The 27904-nt window shown below is 37.1% G+C and overlaps 21 non-coding genes across 21 annotated transcripts; all 21 read right to left on the bottom strand.

Annotated features, from left to right (window-relative positions):
- Window positions 1–1132: 1132 nt before the first annotated feature.
- Window positions 1133–1251, bottom strand: LOC134849166 (5S ribosomal RNA). Its single transcript, XR_010163204.1, has one exon. It is a non-coding gene; the product is annotated as a 5S ribosomal RNA (ribosomal RNA).
- Window positions 1252–2411: 1160 nt separating this feature from the next.
- LOC134849023 (5S ribosomal RNA) lies at window positions 2412–2530 on the bottom strand. Its single transcript, XR_010163068.1, has one exon. It is a non-coding gene; the product is annotated as a 5S ribosomal RNA (ribosomal RNA).
- Window positions 2531–3689: 1159 nt separating this feature from the next.
- On the bottom strand, window positions 3690–3808 carry LOC134849060 (5S ribosomal RNA). Its single transcript, XR_010163103.1, has one exon. It is a non-coding gene; the product is annotated as a 5S ribosomal RNA (ribosomal RNA).
- Window positions 3809–4969: 1161 nt separating this feature from the next.
- LOC134849256 (5S ribosomal RNA) lies at window positions 4970–5088 on the bottom strand. The gene has a single exon (XR_010163291.1). It is a non-coding gene; the product is annotated as a 5S ribosomal RNA (ribosomal RNA).
- A 1158-nt stretch (window positions 5089–6246) lies between these two features.
- LOC134850198 (5S ribosomal RNA) lies at window positions 6247–6365 on the bottom strand. The gene has a single exon (XR_010164168.1). It is a non-coding gene; the product is annotated as a 5S ribosomal RNA (ribosomal RNA).
- Window positions 6366–7514: 1149 nt separating this feature from the next.
- On the bottom strand, window positions 7515–7633 carry LOC134850197 (5S ribosomal RNA). Its single transcript, XR_010164167.1, has one exon. It is a non-coding gene; the product is annotated as a 5S ribosomal RNA (ribosomal RNA).
- A 1148-nt stretch (window positions 7634–8781) lies between these two features.
- Window positions 8782–8900, bottom strand: LOC134849197 (5S ribosomal RNA). Its single transcript, XR_010163235.1, has one exon. It is a non-coding gene; the product is annotated as a 5S ribosomal RNA (ribosomal RNA).
- A 1160-nt stretch (window positions 8901–10060) lies between these two features.
- LOC134849187 (5S ribosomal RNA) lies at window positions 10061–10179 on the bottom strand. The gene has a single exon (XR_010163225.1). It is a non-coding gene; the product is annotated as a 5S ribosomal RNA (ribosomal RNA).
- A 1444-nt stretch (window positions 10180–11623) lies between these two features.
- On the bottom strand, window positions 11624–11742 carry LOC134850202 (5S ribosomal RNA). Its single transcript, XR_010164172.1, has one exon. It is a non-coding gene; the product is annotated as a 5S ribosomal RNA (ribosomal RNA).
- Window positions 11743–12902: 1160 nt separating this feature from the next.
- Window positions 12903–13021, bottom strand: LOC134849102 (5S ribosomal RNA). The gene has a single exon (XR_010163142.1). It is a non-coding gene; the product is annotated as a 5S ribosomal RNA (ribosomal RNA).
- A 1154-nt stretch (window positions 13022–14175) lies between these two features.
- LOC134849642 (5S ribosomal RNA) lies at window positions 14176–14294 on the bottom strand. The gene has a single exon (XR_010163656.1). It is a non-coding gene; the product is annotated as a 5S ribosomal RNA (ribosomal RNA).
- A 1155-nt stretch (window positions 14295–15449) lies between these two features.
- On the bottom strand, window positions 15450–15568 carry LOC134849213 (5S ribosomal RNA). The gene has a single exon (XR_010163250.1). It is a non-coding gene; the product is annotated as a 5S ribosomal RNA (ribosomal RNA).
- Window positions 15569–16625: 1057 nt separating this feature from the next.
- LOC134849211 (5S ribosomal RNA) lies at window positions 16626–16744 on the bottom strand. Its single transcript, XR_010163248.1, has one exon. It is a non-coding gene; the product is annotated as a 5S ribosomal RNA (ribosomal RNA).
- A 1162-nt stretch (window positions 16745–17906) lies between these two features.
- On the bottom strand, window positions 17907–18025 carry LOC134849631 (5S ribosomal RNA). The gene has a single exon (XR_010163645.1). It is a non-coding gene; the product is annotated as a 5S ribosomal RNA (ribosomal RNA).
- Window positions 18026–19186: 1161 nt separating this feature from the next.
- Window positions 19187–19305, bottom strand: LOC134849084 (5S ribosomal RNA). The gene has a single exon (XR_010163126.1). It is a non-coding gene; the product is annotated as a 5S ribosomal RNA (ribosomal RNA).
- Window positions 19306–20562: 1257 nt separating this feature from the next.
- On the bottom strand, window positions 20563–20681 carry LOC134849620 (5S ribosomal RNA). Its single transcript, XR_010163634.1, has one exon. It is a non-coding gene; the product is annotated as a 5S ribosomal RNA (ribosomal RNA).
- A 1162-nt stretch (window positions 20682–21843) lies between these two features.
- Window positions 21844–21962, bottom strand: LOC134849608 (5S ribosomal RNA). Its single transcript, XR_010163623.1, has one exon. It is a non-coding gene; the product is annotated as a 5S ribosomal RNA (ribosomal RNA).
- Window positions 21963–23121: 1159 nt separating this feature from the next.
- LOC134849596 (5S ribosomal RNA) lies at window positions 23122–23240 on the bottom strand. The gene has a single exon (XR_010163612.1). It is a non-coding gene; the product is annotated as a 5S ribosomal RNA (ribosomal RNA).
- A 1161-nt stretch (window positions 23241–24401) lies between these two features.
- LOC134849224 (5S ribosomal RNA) lies at window positions 24402–24520 on the bottom strand. The gene has a single exon (XR_010163261.1). It is a non-coding gene; the product is annotated as a 5S ribosomal RNA (ribosomal RNA).
- A 1151-nt stretch (window positions 24521–25671) lies between these two features.
- On the bottom strand, window positions 25672–25790 carry LOC134849223 (5S ribosomal RNA). Its single transcript, XR_010163260.1, has one exon. It is a non-coding gene; the product is annotated as a 5S ribosomal RNA (ribosomal RNA).
- Window positions 25791–26948: 1158 nt separating this feature from the next.
- On the bottom strand, window positions 26949–27067 carry LOC134849585 (5S ribosomal RNA). Its single transcript, XR_010163601.1, has one exon. It is a non-coding gene; the product is annotated as a 5S ribosomal RNA (ribosomal RNA).
- Between the last annotated feature and the right edge of the window lie 837 nt (window positions 27068–27904).

Here is a 27904-nt window from a genome sequence, read left to right as displayed (position 1 = left end):
CCTTACTAGCTTATGTCTATGTACATTACTTTTAAAACACTCGCCCTCGCGCGAGAGTAAAAATATGCTCTTACACCATGTAAAATTTTGCACGCTCACGTTATAGTTTATGCATTTCAAACAAAATACTGAAAATTGACATTGTTTGGAATTTTTTTGGCCCAATGTGTTTTATGGCCAAATCAGCTGGTCAAACCCTATGGAGCGTGTACAAAGTGCCTTGAATGACCATCTATGGCATGATAGCCGCACATTCACTGTAAGTGGCATATGATTGAATACCAGCCAGGATACTGTCATTTGCTTTTAGCCTAATTGTTGTGATAAACTTATTAAATAGGTAAGTATTCAAATCTATTTGATAAGTTTTCTTTGAATGCACTCTGCGACAGCGGAGGGCAGCCCAATTATCTTGAAAAATGCAAGAAAAAAAATTGCACTAACTGAATAGTTAGCTTTTAGGCCGATTTTCGTCCAAAATGGCCGAAATTCGGGTCCCCCCAAATTTTCAACTGATGATTACTCCACATAAACTTGAGCTACAAACGTCGTTTTGGGCTCGTTGGAATTTTCCTGAGCTACAATTTTTGAAACAAGATGAAAAAAATGAACTTTGAAGAAAAAAAAAACAAAAATTTTGAAAATTTCATTTTTTGCACCACGCTCGATTAGGCTTAATTTTTTGGTATCACCGAGATTTCAAAAGCTTATAACTTTGTGTTGGAATGACGAAATTGGTTCATTTTCTCAGTCCCCCAAGATTTGACTATGATCTGGTGATCTAAATAATAAAATTTGGAAATTTTAAAATTTTTGGGCAAGTTATGGCCGTTCGCGCAATTCACCAGGCTCGATTGGGCTTATTTTTTTGACATCACCGAAATTCAAAAGGCTATAACTCAAAGACCCCAAAAGTTATCTCCCTTATTTTTGACCTATCAGCAGCTGATTGTACACAAAATTGATACTGCAAAAGAAATTTTTCGGTTTTCTTTTGTTTTGGCCAAAATTTTACCCATTGAAAATTTTTGCACCACGCTCGATTAGGCTTAACTTTTTGACATCACCGAACTTTAAACAGCAATAACTCCTAGCGCATAAAAGTAAAAGAATTACTTTTGCTTTAAATAAAAGCCTACAACACCTGGTGTTCCCAGGCGGTCTCCCATCCAAGTACTAACCAGGCCCAATGTTGCTTAACTTCGCTGATCGGACGAGAACCGGTGCATTCAACATGGTATGGTCGTAGGCATTTGAGTTACTCCGCTTTCATTTATATCCTTACTAGCTTATGTCTATGTACATTACTTTTAAAACACTCGCCCTCGCGCGAGAAAAAAAATATGCTCTTACACCATGTAAAATTTTGCACGCTCACGTTATAGTTTATGCATTTCAAACAAAATACTGAAAATTGACATTGTTTGGAATTTTTTTGGCCCAATGTGTTTTATGGCCAAATCAGCTGGTCAAACCCTATGGAGCGTGTACAAAGTGCCTTGAATGACCATCTATGGCATGATAGCCGCACATTCACTGTAAGTGGCATATGATTGAATACCAGCCAGGATACTGTCATTTGCTTTTAGCCTAATTGTTGTGATAAACTTATTAAATAGGTAAGTATTCAAATCTATTTGATAAGTTTTCTTTGAATGCACTCTGCGACAGCGGAGGGCAGCCCAATTATCTTGAAAAATGCAAGAAAAAAAATTGCACTAACTGAATAGTTAGCTTTTAGGCCGATTTTCGTCCAAAATGGCCGAAATTCGGGTCCCCCCAAATTTTCAACTGATGATTACTCCACGTAAACTTGAGCTACAAACGTCGTTTTGGGCTCGTTGGAATTGTCCTGAGCTAAAATTTATGAAACAAGATGAAAAAAATGAACTTTGAACGAAAAAAAAACAAAAATTTTGAAAATTTCATTTTTTGCACCACGCTCGATTAGGCTTAATTTTTTGGTATCACCGAGATTTCAAAAGCTTATAACTTTGTGTTGGAATGACGAAATTGGTTAATTTTCTCAGTCCCCCAAGATTTGACTATGATCTTGTGATCTAAATAATAAAATTTGGAAATTTTAAAATTTTTGGGCAAGTTATGGCCGTTCGCGCAATTCACCAGGCTCGATTGGGCTTATTTTTTTGACATCACCGAAATTCAAAAGGCTATAACTCAAAGACCCCAAAAGTTATCTCCATTATTTTTGACCTATCAGCAGCTGATTGTACACAAAATTGATACTGCAAAAGAAATTTTTCGGTTTTCTTTTGTTTTGGCCAAAATTTGACCCATTGAAAATTTTTGCACCACGCTCGATTAGGCTTAACTTTTTGACATCACCGAACTTTAAACAGCAATAACTCCTAGCGCATAAAAGTAAAATAATTACTTTTGCTTTAAATAAAAGCCTACAACACCTGGTGTTCCCAGGCGGTCTCCCATCCAAGTACTAACCAGGCCCAATGTTGCTTAACATCGGTGATCGGACGAGAACCGGTGCATTCAACATGGTATGGTCGTAGGCATTTGAGTTACTCCGCTTTCATTTATATCCTTACTAGCTTATGTCTATGTACATTACTTTTAAAACACTCGCCCTCGCGCGAGAGTAAAAATATGGCTTTACACCATGTAAAATTTTGCACGCTCACGTTATAATTTATGCATTTCAAACCAAATACTGAAAATTGACATTGTTTGGAATTTTTTTGGCCCAATGTGTTTTATGGCCAAATCAGCTGGCCAAACTCTATGGAGCGTGTACAAAGTGCCTTGAATGACCATCTATGGCATGATAGCCGCACATTCACTGTAAGTGGCATATGATTGAATACCAGCCAGGATACTGTCATTTGCTTTTAGCCTAATTGTTGTGATAAACTTATTAAATATGTAAGTATTCAAATCTATTTGATAAGTTTTCTTTGAATGCACTCTGCGACAGCGGAGGGCAGCCCAATTATCTTGAAAAATGCAAGAAAAAAAATTGCACTAACTGAATAGTTAGCTTTTAGGCCGATTTTCGTCCAAAATGGCCGAAATTCGGGTCCCCCCAAATTTTCAACTGATGATTACTCCACGTACACTTGAGCTACAAACGTCGTTTTTGGCTCGTTGGAATTGTCCTGAGCTCAAATTTATGAAACGAGTTGAAAAAAATGAACTTTCAACGAAAAAAAACAGTAATTTTGAAAATTTCGTTTTTTGCACCACGCTCGATTAGGCTTAACTTTTTGGTATCACCGAGATTTCAAAAGCTTATAACTTTGTGTTGGACAGACGAAATTGGTTCATTTTCTCAGTCCCCCAAGATTTGACTATGATCTTGTGATCCAAATAATAAAATTTGGAAATTTTAAAATTTTTGGGCAAGTTATGGCCGTTCGCGCAATTCACCAGGCTCGATTGGGCTTATTTTTTTGACATCACCGAAATTCAAAAGGCTATAACTCAAAGACCCCAAAAGTTATCTCCATTATTTTTGACCTATCAGCAGCTGATTGTACACAAGATTGATTAAGCAAAAGAAATTTTTCGGTTTTCTTTTGTTTTGGCCAAAATTTGACCCATTGAAAATTTTTGCACCACGCTCGATTAGGCTTAACTTTTTGACATCACCGAACTTTAAACAGCAATAACTCTTAGCGCATAAAAGTAAAAGAATTACTTTTGCTTTAAATAAAAGCCTACAACACCTGGTGTTTCCAGGCGGTCTCCCATCCAAGTACTAACCAGGCCCAATGTTGCTTAACTTCGGTGATCGGACGAGAACCGGTGCATTCAACATGGTATGGTCGTAGGCATTTGAGTTACTCCGCTTTCTTTTATATCCTTACTAGCTTATGTCTATGTACCTTACTTTTAAAACACTCGCCCTCGCGCGAGAGTAAAAATATGCTCTTTTACCATGTAAAATTTTGCACGCTCACGTTATAATTTATGCATTTCAAACAAAATACTGAAACTTGACATTGTTTGGAATTTTTTTGGCCCAATGTGTTTTATGGCCAAATCAGCTGGTGAAAACCTATGGAGCGTGTACAAGGTGCCTTGAATGACCATCTATGGCATGATAGCCGCACATCCACTGTAAGTGGCATATGATTGAATACCAGCCAGGATACTGTCAGTTGCTTTCAGCCTAATTGTTGTGATAAACTTATTAAATAGGTAAGTATTCAAATCTATTTGATAAGTTTTCTTTGAATGCACTCTGCGACAGCGGAGGGCAGCCCAATTCTATTGAAAAATGCAAGAAAAAAAATTGCACTAACTGAAAAGTTAGCTTTTAGGCCGAATTTCGTCCAAAATGGCCGAAGTTTGGGTCCCCCCAAATTTTCAACTGATGATTACTCCACGTACACTTGAGCTACAAACGTCGTTTTGGGCTCGTTGGAATTGTCCTGAGCTCAAATTTATGAAACAAGATGAAAAAAATGAACTTTGAAAGAAAAAAAAAACAAAAATTTTGAAAATTTCATTTTTTGCACCACGCTCGATTAGGCTTAACTTTTTGGTATCACCGAGATTTCAAAAGCTTATAACTTTGTGTTGGACCGACGAAATTGGTTCATTTTCTCAGTCCCCCAAGATTTGACTATGATCTTGTGATCCAAATAATAAAATTTGGAAATTTTAAAATTTTTGGGCAAGTTATGGCCGTTCGCGCAATTCACCAGGCTCGATTGGGCTGATTTTTTTGACATCACCGAAATTCAAAAGGCTATAACTCAAAGACCCCAAAAGTTATCTCCATTATTTTTGACCTATCAGCAGCTGATTGTACACAACATTGATACTGCAAAAAAAAATTTTCGGTTTTCTTTTGTTTTGGCCAAAATTTGACCCATTGAAAATTTTTGCACCACGCTCGATTAGGCTTAACTTTTTGACATCACCGAACTTTAAACAGCAATAACTCTTAGCGCATAAAAGTAAAAGAAATACTTTTGCTTTAAATAAAAGCCTAGAACACCTGGTGTTCCCAGGCGGTCTCCCATCCAAGTACTAACCAGGCTCAATGTTGCTTAACTTCGGTGATCGGACGAGAACCGGCGCATTCAACATGGTATGGTCGTAGGCATTTGAGTTACTCCGCTTTCATTTATATCCTTACTAGCTTATGTCTATGTACATTACTTTTAAAACACTCGCCCTCGCGCGAGAGTAAAAATATGCTCTTATACCATGTAAAATTTTGCACGCTCACGTTATAATTTATGCATTTCAAACAAAATACTGAAAATTGACATTGTTTGGAATTTTTTTGGCCCAATGTTTTTTATGGCCAAATCAGCTGGTCAAAACCTATGGAGCGTGTACAAGGTGCCTTGCATGACCATCTATGGCATGATAGCCGCACATCCACTGTAAGTGGCATATGATTGATTACCAGCCAGGATACTGTCAGTTGCTTTTAGCCTAATTATTGTGATAAACTTATTAAATTGGTAAGTATTCAAATCTATTTGATAAGTTTTCTTTGAATGCACTCTGTGACAGCGGAGGGCAGCCCAATTCTCTGAAAATTGCAAGAAAAAAAATTGCATTAACTTAAAAGTTAGCTTTTAGGCCGATTTTCGTCCAAAATGGCCGAAATTCGGGTCCCCCCAAATTTTCAACTGATGATTACTCCACGTACACTTGAGCTACAAACGTCGTTTTGGGCTCGTTGGAATTGTCCTGAGCTCAAATTTATGAAACGAGATGAAAAAAATGAACTTTGAATGAAAAAAAACAAAAATTTTGAAAATTTCATTTTTTGCAATACTCTCGATTAGGCTTAACTTTTTGGTATCACCGAGATTTCAAAAGCTTATAACTTTGTGTTGGACCGACGAAATTGGTTCATTTTCTCAGTCCCCAAAGATTTGACTATGATCTTGTGATCCAAATAATAAAATTTGGAAATTTTAAAATTTTTGGGCAAGTTATGGCCGTTCGCGCAATTCACCAGGCTCGATTGGGCTTATTTTTTTGACATCACCGAAATTCAAAAGGCTATAACTCAAAGACCCCAAAAGTTATCTCCATTATTTTTGACCTATCAGCAGCTGATTGTACACAAAAATGATATTGCAAAAGAAATTTTTCCGTTTTCTTTTGTTTTGGCCAAAATTTGACCCGTTGAAAATTTTTGCACCACGCTCGATTAGGCTTAACTTTTTGACATCACCGAACTTTAAACAGCAATAACTCTTAGCGCATAAAAGTAAAAGAATTACTTTTGCTTTAAATAAAAGCCTACAACACCTGGTGTTCCCAGGCGGTCTCCCATCCAAGTACTAACCAGGCCCAATGTTGCTTAGCTTCGGTGATCGGACGAGAACCGGTGCATTCAACATGGTATGGTCGTAGGCATTTGAGTTACTCCGCTTTCATTTATATCCTTACTAGCTTATGTCTATGTACATTACTTTTAAAACAATCGCCCTCGCGCGAGAGTAAAAACATGCTCTTATACCATGTAAAATTTTGCACGCTCACGTTATAATTTATGCATTTCAAACAAAATACTGAAAATTGACATTGTTTGGATTTTTTTTGGCCCAATGTGTTTTATGGCCAAATCAGCTGGTCAAAACCTATGGAGCGTGTACAAGGTGCCTTGAATGACCATCTATGGCATGATAGCCGCACATCCACTGTAAGTGGCATATGATTGAATACCAGCCAGGATACTGTCAGTTGCTTTTAGCCTAATTGTTGTGATAAACTTATTAAATAGGTAAGTATTCAAATCTATTTGATAAGTTTTCTTTGAATGCACTCTGCGACAGCGGAGGGCAGCCCAATTCTCTTGAAAAAAATTTGCACTAACTTAAAAGTTAGCTTTTAGGCCGATTTTCGTCCAAAATGGCCGAAATTCGGGTCCCCCCAAATTTTCAACTGATGATTACTCCACGTACACTTGAGCTACAAACGTCGTTTTGGGCTCGTTGGAATTGTCCTGAGCTCAAATTTATGAAACGAGATGAAAAAAATGAACTTTGAATGAAAAAAAAACAAAAATTTTGAAAATTTCATTTTTTGCAATACGCTCGATTAGGCTTAACTTTTTGGTATCACCGAGATTTCAAAAGCTTATAACTTTGTGTTGGACCGACGAAATTGGTTCATTTTCTCAGTCCCCCAAGATTTGACTATGATCTTGTGATCCAAATAATAAAATTTGGAAATTTTAAAATTTTTGGGCAAGTTATGGCCGTTCGCGCAATTCACCAGGCTCGATTGGGCTTATTTTTTTGACATCACCGAAATTCAAAAGGCTATAACTCAAAGACCCCAAAAGTTATCTCCATTATTTTTGACCTATCAGCAGCTGATTGTACACAAAAATGATATTGCAAAAGAAATTTTTCCGTTTTCTTTTGTTTTGGCCAAAATTTGACCCGTTGAAAATTTTTGCACCACGCTCGATTAGGCTTAACTTTTTGACATCACCGAACTTTAAACAGCAATAACTCTTAGCGCATAAAAGTAAAAGTTTTACTTTTGCTTTAAATAAAAGCCTACAACACCTGGTGTTCCCAGGCGGTCTCCCATCCAAGTACTAACCAGGCCCAATGTTGCTTAGCTTCGGTGATCGGACGAGAACCGGTGCATTCAACATGGTATGGTCGTAGGCATTTGAGTTACTCCGCTTTCATTTATATCCTTACTAGCTTATGTCTATGTACATTACTTTTAAAACAATCGCCCTCGCGCGAGAGTAAAAACATGCTCTTATACCATGTAAAATTTTGCACGCTCACGTTATAATTTATGCATTTCAAACAAAATACTGAAAATTGACATTGTTTGGATTTTTTTTGGCCCAATGTGTTTTATGGCCAAATCAGCTGGTCAAAACCTATGGAGCGTGTACAAGGTGCCTTGAATGACCATCTATGGCATGATAGCCGCACATCCACTGTAAGTGGCATATGATTGAATACCAGCCAGGATACTGTCAGTTGCTTTTAGCCTAATTGTTGTGATAAACTTATTAAATAGGTAAGTATTCAAATCTATTTGATAAGTTTTCTTTGAATGCACTCTGCGACAGCGGAGGGCAGCCCAATTCTCTTGAAAAAAATTTGCACTAACTTAAAAGTTAGCTTTTAGGCCGATTTTCGTCCAAAATGGCCGAAATTCGTGTCCCCCCAAATTTTCAACTGATGATTACTCCACGTACACTTGAGCTACAAACGTCGTTTTGGGCTCGTTGGAATTTTCCTGAGCTTAAATTTATGAAACAAGATGAAAAAAATGAACTTTGAACGAAAAAAAAACAAAAATTTTGAAAATTTCATTTTTTGCTTCACGCTCGATTAAGCTTAACTTTTTGGTATCACCGAGATTTCAAAAGCTTATAACTTTGTGTTGGACCGACGAAATTGGTTCATTTTCTCAGTCCCCCAAGATTTGACTATGATCTCGTGATCCAAATAATAAAATTTGGATATTTTAAAATTTTTGGGCAAGTTATGGCCGTTCGCGCAATTCACCAGGCTCGATTGGGCTTATTTTTTTGACATCACCGAAATTCAAAAGGCTATAACTCAAAGACCTCAAAAGTTATCTCCATTATTTTTGACCTATCAGCAGCTGATTGTACACAAAAATGATACTGCAAAAGAAATTTTTCGGTTTTCTTTTGTTTTGGCCAAAATTTGACCCATTGGAAATTTTTGCACCAGCTCGATTAGGCTTAACTTTTTGACATCACCGAACTTTAAACAGCAATAACTCTTAGCGCATAAAAGTAAAAGAATTACTTTTGCTTTAAATAAAAGCCTACACCACCTGGTGTTCCCAGGCGGTCTCCCATCCAAGTACTAACCAGGCCCAATGTTGCTTAACTTCGGTGATCGGACGAGAATCGGTGCATTCAACATGGTATGGTCGTAGGCATTTGAGTTACTCCGCTTTCATTTATATCCTTACTAGCTTATGTCTATGTACATTACTTTTAAAAGACTCGCCCTCGCGCGAGAGTAAAAATATGCTCTTATACCATGTAAAATTTTGCACGCTCACGTTACAATTTATGCATTTCAAACAAAATACTGAAAATTGACATTGCTTGGAATTTTTTTGGCCCAATGTGTTTTATGGCCAAATCAGCTGGTCAAAACCTATGGAGCGTGTACAAGGTGCCTTGAATGACCATCTATGGCATGATAGCCGCACATCCACTGTAAGTGGCATATGATTGAATACCAGCCAGGATACTGTCAGTTGCTTTTAGCCTAATTGTTGTGATAAACTTATTAAATAGGTAAGTATTCAAATCTATTTGATAAGTTTTCTTTGAATGCACGCTGCAACAGCGGAGGGCAGCCCAATTCTCTTGAAAAATGCAAGAAAAAAAATTGCACTAACGTAAAAGTTAGCTTTTAGGCCGATTTTCGTCCAAAATGGCCGAAATTCGGGTCCCCCCAAACTTTCAACTGATGATTACTCCACGTACACTTGAGCTACAAACGTCGTTTTGGGCTCGTTGGAATTGTCCTGAGCTAAAATTTATGAAACGAGATGAAAAAAATGAACTTTGAACGAAAAAAAAAACAAAAATTTTGAAAATTTCATTTTTTGCACCACGCTCGATTAGGCTTAACTTTTTGGTATCACCGAGATTTCAAAAGCTTATAACTTTGTGTTGGACCGACGAAATTGGTTCATTTTCTCAGTCCCCCAAGATTTGACTATGATCTTGTGATCCAAATATAAAATTTGGATATTTTAAAATTTTTGAGCAAGTTATGTCCGTTCGCGCAATTCACCAGGCTCGATTGGGCTTATTTTTTTGACATCACCGAAATTCAAAAGGCTATAACTCAAAGACCCCAAAAGTTATCTCCCTTATTTTTGACCTATCAGCAGCTGATTGTACACAAAAATGATACTGCAAAAGAAATTTTTCGGTTTTCTTTTGTTTTGGCCAAAATTTGACCCATTGAAAATTTTTGCACCACGCTCGATTAGGCTTAACTTTTTGACATCACCGAACTTTAAACAGCAATAACTCTTAGCGCATAAAAGTAAAAGAATTATTTTTGCTTTAAATAAAAGCCTACTACACCTGGTGTTCCCAGGCGGTCTCCCATCCAAGTACTAACCAGGCCCAATGTTGCTTAACTTCGGTGATCGGACGAGAACCGGTGCATTGAACATGGTATGGTCGTAGGCAAATATGCTCTTATACCATGTAAAATTTTGCACGCTCACGTTATAATTTATGCATTTCAAACAAAATACTGAAAATTGACATTGTTTGGAAATTTTTTGGCCCAATGTGTTTTATGGCCAAATCAGCTGGTCAAAACCTATGGAGCGTGTACAAGGTGCCTTGAATGACCATCTATGGCATGATAGCCGCACATCCACTGTAAGTGGCATATGATTGAATACCAGCCAGGATACTGTCAGTTGCTTTTAGCGTAATTGTTGTGATAAACTTATTAAATAGGTAAGTATTCAAATCTATTTGATAAGTTTTCTTTGAATGCACTCTGCGACAGCGGAGGGCAGCCCAATTCTCTTGAAAAGTGCAAGAAAAAAAACTACACTAAATTAAAAGTTAGCTTTTAGGCCGATTTTCGTCCAAAATGGGCGAAATTCGGGTCCCCCCAAATTTTCAACTGATGATTACTCCACGTACACTTGAGCTACAAACGTCGTTTTGGGCTCGTTGGAATTGTCCTGAGCTCAAATTTATGAAACGAGATGAAAAAAATGAACTTTGAACGAAAAAAAAACAAAAATTTTGAAAATTTCATTTTTTGCACCACGCTCGATTAGGCTTAACTTTTTGGTATCACCGAGATTTCAAAAGCTTATAACTTTGTGTTGGACAGACGAAATTGGTTCATTTTCTCAGTCCCCCAAGATTTGACTATGATCTTGTGATCCAAAAATAAAATTTGGATATTTAAAAATTTTTGGGCAAGTTATGGCCGTTCGCGCAATTCACCAGGCTCGATTGGGCTTATTTTTTTGACATCACCGAAATTCAAAAGGCTATAACTCAAAGACCCCAAAAGTTATCTCCATTATTTTTGACCTATCAGCAGCTGATTGTACACAAAATTGATACTGCAAAAGAAACTTTTCGGTTTTCTTTTGTTTTGGCCAAAATTTGACCCATTGAAAATTTTTGCACCAGCTCGATTAGGCTTAACTTTTTGACATCACCGAGATTTCAAAAGCTTATAACTTTGTGTTGGACCGACGAAATTGGTTCATTTTCTCAGTCCCCCAAGATTTGACTATGATCTTGTGATCTAAATAATAAAATTTGGATATTTTAAAATTTTTGGGCAATTTATGTCCGTTCGCGCAATTCACCAGGCTCGATTGGGCTTATTTTTTTGACATCACCGAAATTCAAAAGGCTATAACTCAAAGACCCCAAAAGTTATCTCCATTATTTTTGACCTATCAGCAGCTGATTGTACACAAAATTGATACTGCAAAAGAAACTTTTCGGTTTTCTTTTGTTTTGGCCAAAATTTGACCCATTGAAAATTTTTGCACCAGCTCGATTAGGCTTAACTTTTTGACATCACCGAACTTTAAACAGCAATAACTCTTAGCGCATAAAAGTAAAAGAATTACTTTTGCTTTAAATAAAAGCCTACAACACCTGGTGTTCCCAGACGGTCTCCCATCCAAGTACTAACCAGGCCCAATGTTGCTTAACTTCGGTGATCGGACGAGAACCGGTGCATTCAACATGGTATGGTCGTAGGCATTTGGGTTACTCCGCTTTCATTTATATCCTTACTAGCTTATGTCTATGTACATTACTTTTAAAACACTCGCCCTCGCGCGAGAGTAAAAATATGCTCTTATACCATGTAAAATTTTGCACGCTCACGTTATAATTTATGCATTTCAAACAAAATACTGAAAATCGACATTGTTTGGAATTTTTTTGGCCCAATGTGTTTTATGGCCAAATCAGCTGGTCAAAACCTATGGAGCGTGTACAAGGTGCCTTGAATGACCATCTATGGCATGATAGCCGCACATCCACTGTAAGTGGCATATGATTGAATACCAGCCAGGATACTGTCAGTTGCTTTTAGCCTAATTGTTGTGATAAACTTATTAAATAGGTAAGTATTCAAATCTATTTGATAAGTTTTCTGTGAATGCACTCTGCGACAGCGGAGGGCAGCCCAATTCTCTTGAAAAATGCAAGAAAAAAAATTGCACTAACGTAAAAGTTAGCTATTAGGCCGATTTTCGTCCAAAATGGCCGAAATTCGGGTCCCCCCAAATTTTCAACTGATGATTACTCCACGTACACTTGAGCTACAAACGTCGTTTTGTGCTCGTTGGAATTGTCCTGAGCTCAAATTTATGAAACAAGATGAAAAAAATGAACTTTCATCGAAAAAAAAACAAAAATTTTGAAAATTTCATTTTTTGCACCACGCTCGATTAGGCTTAACTTTTTGGTATCACCGAGATTTCAAAAGCTTATAACTTTGTGTTGGACCGACGAAATTGGTTCATTTTCTCAGTCCCCCAAGATTTGACTATGATCTTGTGATCCAAATAATAAAATTTGGATATTTTAAAATTTTTGGGCAATTTATGTCCGTTCGCGCAATTCACCAGGCTCGATTGGGCTTATTTTTTTGACATCACCGAAATTCAAAAGGCTATAACTCAAAGACCCCAAAAGTTATCTCCATTATTTTTGGCCTATCAGCAGCTGATTGTACACAAAATTGATACTGCAAAAGAAATTTTTCGGTTTTCTTTTGTTTTGGCCAAAATTTGACCCATTGAAAATTTTTGCACCACGCTCGATTAGGCTTAACTTTTTGACATCACCGAACTTTAAACAGCAATAACTTTTAGCGCATAAAAGTAAAAGAATTACTTTTGCTTTAAATAAAAGCCTACTACACCTGGTGTTCCCACGCGGTCTCCCATCCAAGTACTAACCAGGCCCAATGTTGCTTAACTTCGGTGATCGGACGAGAACCGGTGCATTCAACATGGTATGGTCGTAGGCATTTGAGTTACTCCGCTTTCATTTATATCCTTGATAGCTTATGTCTATGTACATTACTTTTAAAACAGTCGCTCTCGCGCGAGAGTAAAAATATGCTCTTATACCATGTAAAATTTTGCACGCTCACGTTATAATTTATGCATTTCAAACAAAAGACTGAAAATTGACATTGTTTGGAATTTTTTTGGCCCAATGTGTTTTATGGCCAAATCAGCTGGTCAAAACCTATGGAGCGTGTACAAGGTGCCTTGATTGACCATCTATGGCATGATAGCCGCACATCCACTGTAAGTGGCATATGATTGAATACCAGCCAGGATACTGTCAGTTGCTTTTAGCCTAATTGTTGTGATAAACTTATTAAATAGGTAAGTATTCAAATCTATTTGATAAGTTTTCTTTGAATGCACTCTGCGACAGCGGAGGGCAGCCCAATTCTCTTGAAAAATGCAAGAAAAAAAATTGTACTAACATAAAAGTTAGCTTTTAGGCCGATTTTCGTCCAAAATGGCCGAAATTCGGGTCCCCCCAAATTTTCAACTGATGATTACTCCACGTACACTTGAGCTACAAACGTCGTTTTGGGCTCGTTGGAATTGTCCTGAGCTCAAATTTATGAAACGAGATGAAAAAAAGAACTTTGAACGAAAAAAAAAATTTTGAAAATTTCATTTTTTGCACCACGCTCGATTAGGCTTAACTTTTTGGTATCACCGAGATTTCAAAAGCTTATAACTTTGTGTTGGACAGACGAAATTGGTTCATTTTCTCAGTCCCCCAAGATTTGACTATGATCTTGTGATCCAAATAATAAAATTTGGATATTTTAAAATTTTTGGGCAAGTTATGGCCGTTCGCGCAATTCACCAGGCTCGATTGGGCTTATTTTTTTGACATCACCGAAATTCAAAAGGCTATAAATCAAAGACCCCAAAAGTTATCTCCATTATTTTTGACCTATCAGCAGCTGATTGTACACAAAATTGATACTGCAAAAGAAATTTTTCGGTTTTCTTTTGTTTTGGCCAAAACTTGACCCATTGAATATTTTTGCACCACGCTCGATTAGGCTTAACTTTTTGACATCACCGAACTTTAAACAGCAATAACTCTTAGCGCATAAAAGTAAAAGAATTACTTTTGCTTTAAATAAAAGCCTACAACACCTGGTGTTCCCAGGCGGTCTCCCATCCAAGTACTAACCAGGCCCAATGTTGCTTAACTTCGGTGATCGGACGAGAACCGGTGCATTCAACATGGTATGGTCGTAGGCATTTGAGTTACTCCGCTTTCATTTATATCCTTGATAGCTTATGTCTATGTACATTACTTTTAAAACAGTCGCCCTCGCGCGAGAGTAAAAATATGCTCTTATACCATGTAAAATTTTGCACGCTCACGTTATAATTTATGCATTTTAAGCAAAATACTGAAAATTGACATTGTTTGGAATTTTTTTGGCCCAATATGTTTTATGGCCAAATCAGCTGGTCAAAACCTATGGAGCGTGTACAAGGTGCCTTGAATGACTATCTATGGCATGATAGCCGCACATACACTGTAAGTGGCATATGATTGAATACCAGCCAGGATACTGTCAGTTGCTTTTAGCGTAATTGTTGTGATAAACTTATTAAATAGGTAAGTATTCAAATCTATTTGTTAAGTTTTCTTTGAATGCACTATGCGACAGCGGAGGGCAGCCCTCTTGAAAAATGCAAGAAAAAAAATTGCACTAACAAGTTAGCTTTTAGGCCGATTTTCGTCCAAAATGGCCGAAATTCGGGTCCCCCCAAATTTTCAACTGATGATTACTCCACGTACACTTGAGCTACAAACGTCGTTTTGGGCTCGTTGGAATTGTCCTGAGCTCAAATTTTTTATGAAACAAGATGAAAAAAATGAACTTTGAACGAAAAAAAAAACAAAAATTTTGAAAATTTCATTTTTTGCACCACGCTCGATTAGGCTTAACTTTTTGGTATCACCGAGATTTCAAAAGCTTATAACTTTGTGTTGGACCGACGAAATTGGTTCATTTTCTCAGTCCCCCAAGATTTGACTATGATCTTGTGATCCAAATAATAAAATTTGGATATTTTAAAATTTTTGGGCAAGTTATGGCCGTTCGCGCATTTCACCAGGCTCGATTGGGCTTATTTTTTTGACATCACCGAAATTCAAAAGGCTATAACTCAAAGACCCCAAAAGTTATCTCCATTATTTTTGACCTATCAGCAGCTGATTGTACACAAAATTGATACTGCAAAAGAAATTTTTCGGTTTTCTTTTGTTTTGGCCAAAATTTGACCCATTGAAAATTTTTGCACCACGCTCGATTAGGCTTAACTTTTTGACATCACCGAACTTTAAACAGCAATAACTCTTAGCGCATAAAAGTAAAAGAATTACTTTTGCTTTAAATAAAAGCGTACAACACCTGGTGTTCCCAGGCGGTCTCCCATCCAAGTACTAACCAGGCCCAATGTTGCGTAACTTCGGTGATCGGACGAGAACCGGTGCATTCAACATGGTATGGTCGTAGGCATTTGAGTTACTCCGCTTTCATTTATATCCTTACTAGCTTATGTCTATGTACATTACTTTTAAAACAGTCGCCCTCGCGCGAGAGTAAAAATATGCTCTTATACCATGTAAAATTTTGCACGCTCACGTTATAATTTATGCATTTCAAACAAAATACTGAAAATTGACATTGTTTGGAATTTTTTTGGCCCAATGTGTTTTATGGCCAAATCAGCTGGTCAAAAGTTGCTTTTAGCGTAATTGTTGTGATAAACTTATTAAATAGGTAAGTATTCAAATCTATTTGTTAAGTTTTCTTTGAATGCACTATGCGACAGCGGAGGGCAGCCAAATTCTCTTGAAAAATGCAAGAAAAAAAATTGCACTAACAAGTTAGCTTTTAGGCCGATTTTCGTCCAAAATGGCCGAAATTCGGGTCCCCCCAAATTTTCAACTGATGATTACTCCACGTACACTTGAGCTAAAAAAAGCGTTTTGGGCTCGTTGGAATTGTCCTGAGCTCAAATTTTTTATGAAACAAGATGAAAAAAATGAACTTTGAACGAAAAAAAAAACAAAAATTTTGAAAATTTCATTTTTTGCACCACGCTCGATTAGGCTTAACTTTTTGGTATCACCGAGATTTCAAAAGCTTATAACTTTGTGTTGGACCGACGAAATTGGTTCTTTTTCTCAGTCCCCCAAGATTTGACTATGATCTTGTGATCCAAATAATAAAATTTGGATATTTTAAAATTTTTGGGCAAGTTATGGCCGTTCGCGCAATTCACCAGGCTCGATTGGGCTTATTTTTTTGACATCACCGAAATTCAAAAGGCTATAACTCAAAGACCCCAAAAGTTATCTCCATTATTTTTGACCTATCAGCAGCTGATTGTACACAAAATTGATACTGCAAAAGAAATTTTTCGGTTTTCTTTTGTTTTGGCCAAAATTTGACCCATTGAAAATTTTTGCACCACGCTCGATTAGGCTTAACTTTTTGACATCACCGAACTTTAAACAGCAATAACTCTTAGCGCATAAAAGTAAAAGAATTACTTTTGCTTTAAATAAAAGCGTACAACACCTGGTGTTCCCAGGCGGTCTCCCATCCAAGTACTAACCAGGCCCAATGTTGCGTAACTTCGGTGATCGGACGAGAACCGGTGCATTCAACATGGTATGGTCGTAGGCATTTGAGTTACTCCGCTTTCATTTATATCCTTACTAGCGTATGTCTATGTACATTACTTTTAAAACAGTCGCCCTCGCGCGAGAGTAAAATATGCTCTTATACCATGTAAAATTTTGCACGCTCACGTTATAATTTATGCATTTCAAACAAAATACTGAAAATTGACATTGTTTGGAATTTTTTTGGCCCAATGTGTTTTATGGCCAAATCAGCTGGTCAAAACCTATGGAGCGTGTACAAGGTGCCTTGAATGACCATCTATGGCTTGATAGCCGCACATCCACTGTAAGTGGCATATGATTGAATACCAGCCAGGATACTGTCAGTTGCTTTTAGCCTAATTGTTGTGATAAACTTATTAAATAGGTAAGTATTCAAATCTATTTGATAAGTCTTCTTTGAATGCACTCTGCGACAGCGGAGGGCAGCCCAATTCTCTTGAAAAATGCAAGAAAAAAAATTGCACTAAACTAAAAGTTAGCTTTTAGGCCGATTTTCGTCCAAAATGGCCGAAATTCGGGTCCCCCCAAATTTTCAACTGATGATTACTCCACGTACACTTGAGCTACAAACGTCGTTTTTGGGCTCGTTGGAACTGTCCTGAGCTCAAATTTATGAAACAAGATGAAAAAAATGAACTTTGAACGAAAAAAAAAAACAAAAATTTTGAAAATTTCATTTTTTGCACCACGCTCGATTAGGCTTAACTTTTTGGTATCACCGAGATTTCAAAAGCTTATAACTTTGTGTTGGACCGACGAAATTGGTTCATTTTCTCAGTCCCCCAAGATTTGACTATGATCTTGTGATCCAAATAATAAAATTTGGATATTTTAAAATTTTTGGGCAAGTTATGGCCGTTCGCGCAATTCACCAGGCTCGATTGGGCTTATTTTTTTGACATAACCGAAATTCGAAAGGCTATAACTCAAAGACCCCAAAAGTTATCTCCATTATTTTTGACCTATTAGCAGCTGATTGTACACAAAATTGATACTGCAAAAGAAATTTTTCGGTTTTCTTTTGTTTTGGCCAAAATTTGACCCATTGAAAATTTTTGCACCACGCTCGATTAGGCTTAACTTTTTGACATCACCGAACTTTAAACAGCAATAACTCTTAGCGCATAAAAGTAAAAGAATTACTTTTGCTTTAAATAAAAGCCTACAACACCTGGTGTTCCCAGGCGGTCTCCCATCCAAGTACTAACCAGGCCCAATGTTGCTTAACTTCGGTGATCGGACGAGAACCGGTGCATTCAACATGGTATGGTCGTAGGCATTTGAGTTACTCCGCTTTCATTTATATCCTTACTAGCTTATGTCTATGTACATTACTTTTAAAACACTCGCCCTCGCGCGAGAGTAAAAATATGCTCTTATACCATGTAAAATTTTGCACGCTCACGTTATAATTTATGCATTTCAAACAAAATACTGAAAATTGACATTGTTTAAATTTTTTTTGGCCCAATGTGTTTTATGGCCAAATCAGCTGAACAAAACCTATGGAGCGTGTACAAGGTGCCTTGAATGACCATCTATGGCATGATAGCCGCACATCCACTGTAAGTGGCATATGATTGAATACCAGCCAGGATACTGTCAGTTGCTTTTAGCCTAATTGTTGTGATAAACTTATTAAATAGGTAAGTATTCAAATCTATTTGATAAGTTTTCTTTGAATGCACTCTGCGACAGCGGAGAGCAGCCCAATTCTCTTGAAAAATGCAAGAAAAAAAGTTGCTCTAACTTAAAAGTTAGCTTTTAGGCCGATTTTCGTCCAAAATGGCCGAAATTCGGGTCCCCCCAAATTTTCAACTGATGATTACTCCCCGTACATTTGAGCTACAAACGTCGTTTTGGGCTCGTTGGAATTGTCCTGAGCTCAAATTTATGAAACAAGATGAAAAAAATGAACTTTGAAAGAAAAAAAAAACAAAAATTTTGAAAATTTCATTTTTTGCACCACGCTCGATTAGGCTTAACTTTTTGGTATCACCGAGATTTCAAAAGCTTATAACTTTGTGTTGGACCGACGAAATTGGTTCATTTTCTCAGTCCCCCAAGAATTGACTATGATCTTGTGATCCAAATAATAAAATTTGGATATTTTAAAATTTTTGGGCAAGTTATGGCCGTTCGCGCAATTCACCAGGCTCGATTGGGCTTATTTTTTTGACATCACCGAAATTCAAAAGGCTATAACTCAAAGACCCCAAAAGTTATCTCCATTATTTTTGACCTATCAGCAGCTGATTGTACACAAAATTGATACTGCAAAAGAAATTTTTCGGTTTTCTTTTGTTTTGGCCAAAATTTGACCCATTGAAAATTTTTGCACCACGCTCGATTAGGCTTAACTTTTTGACATCACCGAACTTTAAACAGCAATAACTCTTAGCGCATAAAAGTAAAAGAATTACTTTTGCTTTAAATAAAAGCCTACAACACCTGGTGTTCCCAGGCGGTCTCCCATCCAAGTACTAACCAGGCCCAATGTTGCTTAACTTCGGTGATCGGCCGAGAACCGGTGCATTCAACATGGTATGGTCGTAGGCATTTGAGTTACTCCGCTTTCATTTATATCCTTACTAGCTAATGTCTATGTACATTACTTTTAAAACACTCGCCCTCGCGCGAGAGTAAAAATATGCTCTTATACCATGTAAAATTTTGCACGCTCACGTTATAATTTATGCATTTCAAACAAAATACTGAAAATTGACATTGTTTGGAATTTTTTTGGCCCAATGTGTTTTATGGCCAAAGCAGCTGAACAAAACCTATGGAGTGTGTACAAGGTGCCTTGAATGACCATCTATGGCATGATAGCCGCACATCCACTGTAAGTGGCATATGATTGAATACCAGCCAGGATACTGTCAGTTGCTTTTAGCCTAATTGTTGTGATAAACTTATTAAATAGGTAAGTATTCAAATCCATGAATACTTACCTATTTAATAAGTTTATCACAACAATTTTAGCCTAATTGTTGTGATAAACTTATTAAATAGGTAAGTATTCATAAGTATTCATTTGATAAGTTTTCTTTGAATGCACTCTGCGACAGCGGAGAGCAGCCCAATTCTCTTGAAAAATGCAAGAAAAAAAATTGCTCTAACTTGAAAGTTAGCTTTTAGGCCGATTTTTGTCCAAAATGGCCGAAATTCGGGTCCCCCCAAATTTTCAACTGATGATTACTCCACGTACACTTGAGCTACAAACGTCGTTTTGGGCTCGTTGGAATTGTCCTGAGCTCAAATTTTTTATGAAACAAGATGAAAAAAATGAACTTTGAACGAAAAAAAAAACAAAAATTTTGAAAATTTCATTTTTTGCACCACGCTCGATTAGGCTTAACTCTTTGGTATCACCGAGATTTCAAAAGCTTATAACTTTGTGTTGGACCGACGAAATTGGTTCATTTTCTCAGTCCCCCAAGATTTGACTTTGATCTTGTGATCCAAATAATAAAATTTGGATATTTTAAAATTTTTGGGCAAGTTATGGCCGTTCGCGCAATTCACCAGGCTCGATTGGGCTTATTTTTTTGACATCACCGAAATTCAAAAGGCTATAACTCAAAGACCCCAAAAGTTATCTCCATTATTTTTGACCTATCAGCAGCAGATTGTACACAAAATTGATACTGCAAAAGAAACTTTTCGGTTTTCTTTTGTTTTGGCCAAAATTTGACCCATTGAAAATTTTTAAACCACGCTCGATTAGGCTTAACTTTTTGACATCAGCGAACTTTAAACAGCAATAACTCTTAGCGCATAAAAGTAAAAGAATTACTTTTGCTTTAAATAAAAGCCTACAACACCTGGTGTTCCCAGGCGGTCTCCCATCCAAGTACTAACCAGGCCCAATGTTGCTTAACTTCGGTGATCGGACGAGAACCGGTGCATTCAACATGGTATGGTCGTAGGCATTTGAGTTACTCCGCTTTCATTTATATCCTTACTAGCTTATGTCTATGTACATTACTTTTAAAACAGTCGCCCTCGCGCGAGAGTAAAAATATGCTCTTATACCATGTAAAATTTTGCACGCTCACGTTATAATTTATGCATTTCAAACAAAATACTGAAAATTGACATTGTTTGGAATTTTTTTGGCCCAATGTGTTTTATGGCCAAATCAGCTGGTCAAAACCTATGGAGCGTGTACAAGGTGCCTTGAATGACCATCTATGGCATGATAGCCGCACAGCCACTGTAAGTGGCATATGATTGAATACCAGCCAGGATACTGTCAGTTGCTTTAGCCTAATTGTTGTGATAAACTTATTAAATAGGTAAGTATTCAAATCTATTTGATAAGTTTTCTTTGAATGCACTCTGCGACAGCGGAGGGCAGCCCAATTCTCTTAAAAAATGCAAGAAAAAAAATTGCACTAACTGAAAAGTTAGCTTTTAGGCCGATTTTCGTCCAAAATGGCCGAAATTCGGGTCCCCCCAAATTTTCAACTGATGATTACTCCACGTACACTTGAGCTACAAACGTCGTTTTGGGCTCGTTGGAATTTTCCTGAGCTCAAATTTATGAAACAAGATGAAAAAAATGAACTTTGAACGAAAAAAAAAACAAAAAAATTTTGAAAGTTTCATTTTTTGCACCACGCTCGATTAGGCTTAACTTTTTGGTATCACCGAGATTTCAAAAACTTATAACTTTGTGTTGGACCGACGAAATTGGTTCATTTTCTCAGTCCCCCAAGATTTGACTATGATCTTGTGATCCAAATAATAAAATTTGGATATTTTAAAATTTTTGGGCAAGTTATGGCCGTTCGCGCAATTCACCAGGCTCGATTGGGCTTATTTTTTTGACATCACCGAAATTCAAAAGGCTATAACTCAAAGACCCCAAAAGTTATCTCCATTATTTTCGACCTATCAGCAGCTGATTGTACACAAAATTGATACTGCAAAAGAAACTTTTCGGTTTTCTTTTGTTTTGGCCAAAATTTGACCCATTGAAAATTTTTGCACCACGCTCGATTAGGCTTAACTTTTTGACATCAGCGAACTTTAAACAGCAATAACTCTTAGCGCATAAAAGTAAAAGAATTACTTTTGCTTTAAATAAAAGCCTACAACACCTGGTGTTCCCAGGCGGTCTCCCATCCAAGTACTAACCAGGCCCAATGTTGCTTAACTTCGGTGATCGGACGAGAACCGGTGCATTCAACATGGTATGGTCGTAGGCATTTGAGTTACTCCGCTTTCATTTATATCCTTACTAGCTTATGTCTATGTACATTACTTTTAAAACACTCGCCCTCGCGCGAGAGTAAAAATATGCTCTTATACCATGTAAAAGTTTGCACGCTCACGTTATAATTTATGCATTTCAAACAAAATACTGAAAATTGACATTGTTTGGAATTTTTTTGGCCCAATGTGTTTTATGGCCAAATCAGCTGGTCAAAACCTATGGAGAGTGTACAAGGTGCCTTGAATGACCATCTATGGCATGATAGCCGCACAGCCACTGTAAGTGGCATATGATTGAATACCAGCCAGGATACTGTCAGTTGCTTTAGCCTAATTGTTGTGATAAACTTATTAAATAGGTAAGTATTCAAATCTATTTGATAAGTTTTCTTTGAATGCACTCTGCGACAGCGGAGGGCAGCCCAATTCTCTTGAAAAATGCAAGAAAAAAAATTGCACTAACTTAAAAGTTAGCTTTTAGGCCGATTTTCGTCCAAAATGGCCGAAATTCGGGTCCCCCCAAATTTTCAACTGATGATTACTCCCCGTACATTTGAGCTACAAACGTCGTTTTGGGCTCGTTGGAATTGTCCTGAGCTCAAATTTATGAAACAAGATGAAAAAAATGAACTTTCAACAAAAAAAAAACAAAAATTTTGAAAATTTCTTTTTTTGCACCACGCTCGATTAGGCTTAACTTTTTGGTATCACCGAGATTTCAAAAGCTTATAACTTTGTGTTGGACCGACGAAATTGGTTCATTTTCTCAGTCCCCCAAGATTTGACTATGATCTTGTGATCCAAATAATAAAATTTGGATATTTTAAAATTTTTGGGCAAGTTATGGCCGTTCGCGCAATTCACCAGGCTCGATTGGGCTTACTTTTTTGACATCACCGAAATTCAAAAGGCTATAACTCAAAGACCCCAAAAGTTATCTCCATTATTTTTGACCTATCAGCAGCTGATTGTACACAAAATTGATACTGCAAAAGAAACTTTTCGGTTTTCTGTTGTTTTGGCCAAAATTTGACCCATTGAAAATTTTTGCACCACGCTCGATTAGGCTTAACTTTTTGACATCACCGAACTTTAAACAGCAATAACTCTTAGCGCATAAAAGTAAAAGAATTACTTTTGCTTTAAATAAAAGCCTACAACACCTGGTGTTCCCAGGCGGTCTCCCATCCAAGTACTAACCAGGCCCAATGTTGCTTAACTTCGGTGATCGGACGAGAACCGGTGCATTCAACATGGTATGGTCGTAGGCATTTGAGTTACTCCGCTTTCATTTATATCCTTACTAGCGTATGTCTATGTACATTACTTTTAAAACACTCGCCCTCGCGCGAGAGTAAAATTATGCTCTTATACCATGTAAAATTTTGCACGCTCACGTTATAATTTATGCATTTCAAACAAAATACTGAAAATTGACATTGTTTGGAATTTTTTTGGCCCAATGTGTTTTATGGCCAAATCAGCTGGTCAAAACCTATGGAGCGTGTACAAGGTGCCTTGAATGACCATCTATAGCATGATAGCCGCACATCCACTGTAAGTGGCATATGATTGAATACCAGCCAGGATACTGTCAGTTGCTTTTAGCCTAATTGTTGTGATAAACTTATTAAATAGGTAAGTATTCAAATCTATTTGATAAGTTTTCTTTGAATGCACTCTGCGACAGCGGAAGGCAGCCCAATTCTCTTGAAAAATGCAAGAAAAAAAAATTGCACTAACTTAAAAGTTAGCTTTTAGGCCGATTTTCGTCCAAAATGGCCGAAATTCGGGTCCCCCCAAATTTTCAACTGATGATTACTCCACGTACACCTGAGCTACAAACGTCGTTTTGGGCTCGTTGGAATTGTCCTGAGCTCAAATTTATGAAACGAGATGAAAAAAATGAACTTTGAGAGAAAAAAAAACAAAAATTTTGAAAATTTCGTTTTTTGCACCACGCTCGATTAGGCTTAACTTTTTGGTATCACCGAGATTTCAAAAGCTTATAACTTTGTGTTGGACAGACGAAATTGGTTCATTTTCTCAGTCCCCCAAGATTGGACTATGATCTTGTGATCCAAATAATAAAATTTGGATATTTTAAAATTTTTGGGCAAGTTATGGCCGTTCGCGCAATTCACCAGGCTCGATTGGGCTTATTTTTTTGATATCACCGAAATTCAAAAGGCTATAACTCAAAGACCCCAAAAGTTATCTCCATTATTTTTGACCTATCAGCAGCTGATTGTACACAAAATTGATACTGCAAAAGAAACTTTTCGGTTTTCTTTTGTTTTGGCCAAAATTTGACCCATTGAAAATTTTTGCACCACGCTCGATTAGGCTTAACTTTTTGACATCACCGAATTATAAACAGCAATAACTCTTAGCGCATAAAAGTAAAAGAATTACTTTTGCTTTAAATAAAAGCCTACAACACCTGGTGTTCCCAGGCGGTCTCCAATCCAAGTACTAACCAGGCCCAATGTTGCTTAACTTCGGTGATCGGACTAGAACCGGTGCATTCAACATGGTATGGTCGTAGGCATTTGAGTTACTCCGCTTTCATTTATATCCTTACTAGCTTATGTCTATGTACATTACTTTTAAAACACTCGCCCTCGCGCGAGAGTAAAAATATGCTCTTATACCATGTAAAATTTTGCACGCTCACGTTATAATTTATGCATTTCAAACAAAATACTGAAAATTGACATTGTTTGGAATTTTTTTGGCCCAATGTGTTTTATGGCCAAATCAGCTGGTCAACCCTATGGAGCGTGTACAAGGTGCCTTGAATGACCATCTATGGCATGATAGACGCACATCAACTGTAAGTGGCATATGATTGAATACCAGCCAGGATACTGTCAGTTGCTTTTAGCCTAATTGTTGTGATAAACTTATTAAATAGGTAAGTATTCAAATCTATTTGATAAGTTTTCTTTAAATGCACTCTGCGACAGCGGAGGGCAGCCCAATTTTCTTGAAAAATGCAAGAAAAAAAAATTGCACTCATAGCTTTTAGGCCGATTTTCGTCCAAAATGGCCGAAATTCGGGTCCCCCCAAATTTTCAACTGATGATTACTCCACGTACACTTGAGCTACAAACGTCGTTTTGGGCTCGTTGGAATTATCCTGAGCTCAAATTTATGAAACAAGATGAAAAAAATGAACTTTGATCGGAAAAAAAACAAAAATTTTGAAAATTTCGTTTTTTGCACCACGCTCGATTAGGCTTAACTTTTTGGTATCACCAAGATTTCAAAAGCTTATAAATTTGTGTTGGACAGACGAAATTGGTTCATTTTCTCAGTCCCCCAAGATTTGACTATGATCTTGTGATCCAAATAATAAAATTTGGATATTTTAAAATTTTTGGGCAAGTTATGGCCGTTCGCGCAATTCACCAGGCTCGATTGGGCTTATTTTTTTGACATCACCGAAATTCAAAAGGCTATAACTCAAAGACCCCAAAAGTTATCTCCATTATTTTTGACCTATCAGCAGCTGATTCTACACAAAATTGATACTGCAAAAGAAACTTTTCGGTTTTCTTTTGTTTTGGCCAAAATTTGACCCATTGAAAATTTTTGCACCACGCTCGATTATGCTTAACTTTTTGACATCACCGAACTTTAAACAGCAATAACTCTTAGCGCATAAAAGTAAAAGAATTACTTTTGCTTTAAATAAAAGCCTACAACACCTGGTGTTCCCAGGCGGTCTCCCATCCAAGTACTAATCAGGCCCAATGTTGCTTAACTTCGGTGATTGGACTAGAACCGGTGCATTCAACATGGTATGGTCGTAGGCATTTGAGTTACTCCGCTTTCATTTATATCCTTACTAGCTTATGTCTATGTACATTACTTTTAAAACACTCGCCCTCGCGCGAGAGTAAAAATATGCTCTTATACCATGTAAAATTTTGCACGCTCACGTTATAATTTATGCATTTCAAACAAAATACTGAAAATTGACATTGTTTGGAATTTTTTTGGCCCAATGTGTTTTATGGCCAAATCAGCTGGTCAACCCTATGGAGCGTGTACAAGGTGCCTTGAATGACCATCTATGGCATGATAGCCGCACATCCACTGTAAGTGGCATATGATTGAATACCAGCCAGGATACTGTCAGTTGCTTTTAGCCTAATTGTTGTGATAAACTTATTAAATAGGTAAGTATTCAAATCTATTTGATAAGTTTTCTTTGAATGCACTCTGCGACAGCGGAGGGCAGCCCAGTTTTCTTGAAAAATGCAAGAAAAAAAATTGCACTAACTGAAAAATTAGCTTTTAGGCCGATTTTCGTCCAAAATGGCCGAAATTCGGGTCCCCCCAAATTTTCAACTGATGATTACTCCACGTACACTTGAGCTACAAACGTCGTTTTGGGCTCGTTGGAATTGTCCTGAGCTCAAATTTATGAAACGAGTTGAAAAAAATGAACTTTCAACGAAAAAAAACAGTAATTTTGAAAATTTTGTTTTTTGCACCACGCTCGATTAGGCTTAACTTTTTGGTATCACCGAGATTTCAAAAGCTTATAACTTTGTGTTGGACAGACGAAATTGGTTCATTTTCTCAGTCCCCCAAGATTTGACAATGATCTTGTGATCCAAATAATAAAATTTGGATATTTTAAAATTTTTGGGCAAGTTATGGCCGTTCGCGCAATTCACCAGGCTCGATTGGGCTTATTTTTTTGACATCACCGAAATTCAAAAGGCTATAACTCAAAGACCCCAAAAGTTATCTCCATTATTTTTGACCTATCAGCAGCTGATTCTACACAAAATTGATACTGCAAAAGAAACTTTTCGGTTTTCTTTTGTTTTGGCCAAAATTTGACCCATTGAAAATTTTTGCACCACGCTCGATTAGGCTTAACTTTTTGACATCACCGAACTTTAAACAGCAATAACTCTCAGCGCATAAAAGTAAAAGAATTACTTTTGCTTTAAATAAAAGCCTACAACACCTGGTGTTCCCAGGCGGTCTCCCATCCAAGTACTAACCAGGCCCAATGTTGCTTAACTTCGGTGATCGGACGAGAACCGGTGCATTCAACATGGTATGGTCGTAGGCATTTGAGTTACTCCGCTTTCATTTATATCCTTACTAGCTTATGTCTATGTACATTACTTTTAAAACACTCGCCCTCGCGCGAGAGTAAAAATATGCTCTTATACCATGTAAAATTTTGCACGCTCACGTTATAATTTATGCATTTCAAACAAAATACTGAAAATTGACATTGTTTGGAATTTTTTTTGGCCCAATGTGTTTTATGGCCAAATCAGCTGGTCAAAACCTATGGAGCGTGTACAAGGTGCCTTGAATGACCATCTATGGCATGATAGCCGCACATCCACTGTAAGTGGCATATGATTGAATACCAGCCAGGATACTGTCAGTTGCTTTTAGCCTAATTGTTGTGATAAACTTATTAAATAGGTAAGTATTCAAATCTATTTGATAAGTTTTCTTTGAATGCACTCTGCGACTGCGGAAGGCAGCCCAATTCTCTTGAAAAATGCAAGAAAAAAAATTGCACTAACTTAAAAGTTAGCTTTTAGGCCGATTTTCGTCCAAAATGGCCGAAATTCGGGTCCCCCCAAATTTTCAACTGATGATTACTCCACGTACACTTGAGCTACAAACGTCGTTTTGGGCTCGTTGGAATTGTCCTGAGCTCAAATTTATGAAAAGAGATGAAAAAAATGAACTTTCATCGAAAAAAAAAAAACAAAAATTTTGAAAATTTCATTTTTTGCACCACGCTTAACTTTTTGGTATCACCGAGATTTCAAAAGCTTATAACTTTGTGTTGGACCGACGAAATTGGTTCATTTTCTCAGTCTCCCAAGATTTGACTATGATCTTGTGATCCAAATAATAAAATTTGGAAATTTTAAAATTTTT

The sequence above is a fragment of the Symsagittifera roscoffensis genome, chromosome 6, assembly GCF_963678635.1.
Source record: "Symsagittifera roscoffensis chromosome 6, txSymRosc1.1, whole genome shotgun sequence".
Taxonomy (NCBI): domain Eukaryota; kingdom Metazoa; phylum Xenacoelomorpha; order Acoela; family Convolutidae; genus Symsagittifera; species Symsagittifera roscoffensis.
This window is presented reverse-complemented; position numbering and strand designations above follow the sequence as displayed.